Consider the following 5,962-nt stretch of genomic DNA (forward strand, 5'->3'; position numbering starts at 1 on the left):
ATAGCAAAATGAAAGCTTTACTTTGATTATAGTCAGAACAATGATGGAATGAAAATCTAGTCATGATGGAAGGTTTTAACTCAAATGTTCAGAAAACAGTTATTCTAGTATGGGAAGAAGCATATCGAGAAATCTCAGTGCATGCAGAGACTAATAATAGGACATTTGCAAGAGGCCCAAAACTGGACGCAATATTCTAGGTGCGGCCTCACCAGTGCCGAGTACAGGGGCAGGATCACTTCCCTATTCCTGCTGGTCACACTATTCTTGATACATGCCAGTATCCCATTGGCCTTCTTGGCCACCTGGGCACACTGCTGGCTCATATCAAGTCGGTAGTCAACCAACACCCCCAGGCAGCTCTCCAGCCACTCTTCCCCGAGCCTATAGTGATGCTTGGGGTTTTTGCATCCCAAGTGAAGGACTCTGCACTTGGCCTTATTAAAGCTCATGGCATTGGCCTCAGCCCAACTATCTAGTCTGTTCAAATCCCTCTGAAGGGCCTCCCTACCCTCGAGCAGATTGACACAGCCTCCCAGCTTGGTGTTGTCCGCAAACTTACTGAGGGTATATTCAATCCCTTCATCCAGGTCATTGATAAAGATGTCTCTCCACTGGATGGTACTACATTGAGGATGTGATATCTTAATTTCTAGTTCTCTAAACTCTTCATTTTAGGTTGATAACAGTGGTTAGAGCTTAAACGTGCTGAGTCAGATGCAGAGCATGGAAAGAAAATCTAGCTTGTTGACTTATCTACTACCTTCTTTGTCAATGAAATGACATTTTCTTTTCACTCAGAGGGTGGTGAGGCACTGGAACAGGTTGCCCAGAGAAGCTGTAGATGCCCCATCCCTGGAATTGTTCAAGGCCAGGTTGGATGAGGTTTTGGGCAACCTGGTGTAAGTGGGGGGTTTCCCTGCCCATGGCAGGAGGGTTGGAACTAGATGATCTTTGAAGTCCCTTCCAACTCTAACCTTTCTATGATTCTACGATTCTATGAAATCCACACTAAAATATATGCTAGCACTCTGGGTGTTGTCATACTACTGACATCTCCCTTTATCACAGCAAGAATATTTATTAAGATTTTATTCAGGAATTGAAAGGAGTGTTACCACAGTCTACGTCAACCTACAACAGTCTTAGATGAAAGTGACAGTGGAAGTGATTTTTATATCAACTATACCTAATTTTAGTGATATTTACTTATATACATTTCTCAGCATTTTAAGTTTGGGAAATACTGTTTATACATTAACTGAAGGGATAAAACTTTATTGTTTGTAATTATTAAAATACTGACTTTGTATATAGTTATCTTTGCTCAAAAGAGTATTAGAAAATATTCACCTGTAAATAAAAATGGATTTAAAAGGATACAGTGGACTGAATGCCCATATCTTTCCTCAAAGCTTCTGTCAGAGATGACAGTCATCACCTTTCTGGGCAGTGACACTTTTGAAACACTTTAGTAGGAAATAGATACCAACCAACTTTAGACTTCATTCATACAGTTTCGATCAGATTTTAAAGGTGGCGTTATCATTTCAAGGCAGTCTAAAAACCTACATCTTTCATTATTAGTTGAACTTGTCATCTCAAATATTTCCTGTAGCTCTGCCCCAGGCAGATTCTTCCTCTAATGAGTAGGTGTATATAAATACTGTTCCAACAGAGTTGGCATTTTTTGGTGATATCCTCTGGGGCAAAGGAAGTATTGAATTTCATTTCAGCCTTGTCATGAATTTCACAATTCTCAGCCTACTCAATTATCACAGTAAATCCATTGTGGCATTGAAAGGAAAGAGTATTCAAGCACAGTAGTTATACTATCATTTTGCAACTGATCTATAAAGTTATACTTTCTTTACTCTTAATGAAAGTATTTACTCATGTTGCAAGATTTTTATAAGTTGTTTTGATATAGCCCTTTAAATGCCACTAAAACTACTACTTATATCATGCTTGTTCTATTATTTAAAGACAATTAATCACATTGTAGCTCTCTGAAGAAAGTTAGTAAGCACTATTTCTTATAATTCTCTTGATTTCTGCATTCTAGAAAGTTGCTTTTAATTTGATGCATGATTTTATTCTTTTACATAAGACGCTGAATTGAATCTTTTAGATTTCAGCTTCTGTGGTTACATTATATAAGTTCATTACACTTATTCATTGTTCTCATACTGAGCTATTAGAGATTCACTTCATCAGTCGCTGAGATTACTACAGTGTTTTAAACAAACCAATTTGTGGCAAAAGTAAGGACTAGACTGTGAGAATGGGCTAGACCTGTCTGGATATTGTAAGAAATTTGCTCAATTTTTGCCAAAAAGTAACATTCGAAGTGCCCAGAAACAGGTGCAATTATGCTGCTTGTCAAACAGTGTTCTTTGTATAAAATCAATTCCTAAAATTAAGACGAAATTTTACAACAACAAGGACTTTCTTCAAGTTCAGTTGACATAGAATAATGAGTTTTAAAGTTGTGGTTTTGTCTCACTAATAATTAGTAGAATTTTATTTGCAAGGGACACTTGAGATATTGGGTTAAATTATGACCTTCAGGACATTTGTGCTAAGTTGGAAAAAAACAGGAAGTATGATATATGATAGTCAGGAAAAGGGCATCATTTTACACCTGCAAAAATAGGTGGCTATATATTTGTGGTGCATGAATGTTCTTGAAATATCTGCAGATTTATACACACCCGCCTACACAAACACTGGGAGAAAAGGAATGGAGTGAGAACAGAGTAATCTCTTAACATAATTCTAGATCTTGATGACAGATTCTTTCTTGACTTCAAAGCTAAGATGTCATCTTACAAGCTGTTTCCACATCCACACTTAAAATTGTTTTACTACTAACTTAATGTAACTATTTAATGAGACTGTGAAGATCAAAGATACTCAGTTTAAGTTCAAATGCAGCCTTCACGTGTGTTTGAAGTATGGAATTAGGCAGGTGAGTGTCTTTAGAGGAAGAAGATCTTTGGACAGGAACCAGGTTAAGGTTGCTTTTGAGATGTTGTGAATTGCCTATCAGAAAGAAAAGCTAGCTACAAGTGCCTATAAGGTTAGACATTAAACAAATGAAGGTTTTCCATTCAGTATCTTTCCCAAAACAATAAATCCAAGATGAAACTGCAGTAATGGTTTTCTAGCTCCTTTTTCCTCACTACGTTCAGAAGAACCTGCTGACCACTCTTGATTCCCTCAGCATTTTTGCTTTCCTCTCTTGAAAGGCCAAAGTGGAGGTGAGAGATCTCAGTATCTCTGATTTTGTTACAGAGTAATCAGCAAAAGTTCATTATGCTCAGAACATAATTTGAAGAAGAGGCAAAAGAAATCTGTGCAGGTGGATCCAAGAATGGAATCTAAAAGCGATTTTGTCGCTCAGTGAGTTTTTACTGAAACCAATTTTATGCATACAAAACCATGGGACCCAATGGGATTCACCCATGAGTGTTGAGGAAGTGACGGATGTCATAGTGAGGTCACTGTCAATTTTCTTTGAAAGGTTGTGGAAGGTTCCTGAGGATTGAAAGACAATAAGTGTCATTCATTTTCTCAAGAAAGGCAAGAAAAAAATTTGGGGAAACTACATGACAGGAAATCTTTCCTTGATCCCTAGGAAGGTGATAGATCAAATCCTCCTCGAAATCATTTCCAAGCAGATTGAGGAAAAGGTGACTGGAAGAAGTCGGTATGGATTTATGAATGCGAAATCATGCTTGACCAATTTGATTAGTCTTCTGTGATAAGATGACTGGCTCTCTGAAAGAGGGGAGAACAGTGGATGTTGCTTGCCTTGATTTTATCAAGGCCTTTGACACTGTCTTCTATAGCATCATCACAGAGAAACTGGTGCAGTATGGACTAGATAAATGCACAGTACATGGAATCCAAAAGTGTCTGAAATGCCATGCTCAAAAGACTGTGATCAGTAGCACAAAGTTCAACTAGCACAAATTTCAACTGGAGGCCAGTCACTACTGGTGTACCCCGGGGATAGTCATTTGAGCCCATAGTGTTCAATATCTACTATATGACCGGGGTGATGGGACAGATTGTGCTGTTAGGAAGTCTGCAGACGATAAAAAGCTAGGATGGGTGGCCAATACACAACATGGTTGTCTGGATCTGGATGGACTGGAGAAATTGGCAAAGAGGAACCTCATGAAGTTCAATAAAGAGAAATGCCCAGTTTTGCAGCTGGAGAGGAACAACTCCAGGCCCCAGTGTACGCTGAGGGCTAACTGGCTGGAAAGTAGTTTTGCAAAAAAGGCTGTGGTGTTTCTGATGTAGAAGGTCAACAGGAACCAGCAATGAGCCCTTGCAGGAAAGGTTGCAATTTGCCTTTTTTTCTTCGTCTCATCATTAGATCTAGACTACTAAGGAGAACCATCTGATCTTCTTGGGGACTGGTGCATGCCTCAGATGATGGTCCAGCTCTGGTTTCAGCATCTCTTGGGATGTTCTTCTAATGCTGCTGGAGGAGTGGTCTCTTGATGGGTGGTGAAGAGGCCTCAGGGCTGCTGGCCCTCCACTTTGGGGGTTGCCATGGTCCCCCAGGGGAGTGTTCCCTGCCCTGGGTGGAAGTGGAGGGACCTGGCGCAGCCTCCTCTGGCTCCTACTGGGGCTCTTCTTGCTCCCCCATGGTGGGAATGGGGGCAGAGGGAATGCTGCTGGCATCCTCACCAAGGGCAGCTGTGCTGGGGAGATTGTCCACATTGTATCTGGCAGGGCTGCCACATGGGGCTGGGCTGGGTGCGGGATACCCTCCTCAGGAGGCAGAGGGGCTCATAGCCCCCTCGGCAGCATGGATATCCTCCAGGCCCAGCAGACAGTGGACCTCCCCGCTGCACAGTTGCATGATGGCATTGATGAGATCACTCACAAATGTCGCCGTGCCATTATGAAGGAAGAGACCCAGGACATCTTCATCCATCTAGAAAGGACCAGGCTGGACATGATGATGTCCTCCACAATGGCTGCCTGCAGATGGTCGTCTTCAAAGATCAGCCCCAGCACCTGATGTAGCCAGGGAAGAAGGGGCTCGAGGAGAGCTGGGTGGTCCCAGAAGAGGGTTGCCCAGGTGTCGGCCTGCTGGATGCCCACTGGAGCCCTGGGCACCTGTCCAGCAGCCCGTGGTGGGGATGCTGCAGGACTGTGGGTGGCCTAGTGGATGATGACTGGTGATGCTGTAGGTGGTCTGGTGGCATACTCTTCAAAGTCGCACACCTGCACTGAGTGTGTGATGGAGCTTACCCTCCTCCTGCAGAGGGGGCACTCGGGCTTGCTGTCAGCCCACCTCTGGATGTAGGTGAAACAGAAATGGTGGAAGCATGGCATCATGTAGCTGGCCTCCTCCCACCTGTCCATTCATAGAGGACAGAGGTTCTCCAGCTCCGTGGCCATGCTCTCCATGTGCTACAGTGAGCTGGGGAAAGCTGGCAATGATGAGCCACTCCCTCTCATGGGCAGTGCAGCAGTGGGTGTCACACCAGAAAAGGAAGAGAGGCCACGGTCTTTGGCTGGCCTGGGCAGGGCCAGAGGAAATGTCCTGGTCCCTCAAGAAGGAAACCTTCCCAGCTCCCCAGGGTGAAGTTTGCCCATAAAGGCTCACTTCCACTGCTTCAAGCATGCCTCCTGGCTGCCTGAAGCTGGCAGGGTGAGGGAAAATCCTCCAATGGCCCTGGGAACGGGCACTGGGAGCTGCAGTCAACAGCTCTCTAGGCACAACTCCAGCACTGACCAAAAGCCTTGCTCAATACTCCAAACCTTGTGTAATTCATCAGCTGGAATGAAGGCACAAGCTGGTTGGATGAGACTTGCTGCCTGGATACAAGCAGCAAGGGAGGAATTATCACAGTCCGTCCCTCAGTGAAGTCAGAACCATGGCTCAGGAATGTCACAATGGGCCACCCTGGTCTGTGATGCTCACTACATCAGC

The 5,962-nt window shown here is 43.6% G+C and overlaps 1 pseudogene; it reads right to left on the bottom strand.

Moving 5' to 3' along the window:
- Window positions 1–4,489: 4,489 nt before the first annotated feature.
- Window positions 4,490–5,433, bottom strand: LOC147526446 (uncharacterized; annotated as a pseudogene).
- Between the last annotated feature and the right edge of the window lie 529 nt (window positions 5,434–5,962).

The sequence above is a fragment of the Tauraco erythrolophus genome, chromosome Z (genome assembly GCF_009769465.1).
Source record: "Tauraco erythrolophus isolate bTauEry1 chromosome Z, bTauEry1.pri, whole genome shotgun sequence".
NCBI classification, from domain to species: Eukaryota; Metazoa; Chordata; class Aves; order Musophagiformes; family Musophagidae; genus Tauraco; species Tauraco erythrolophus.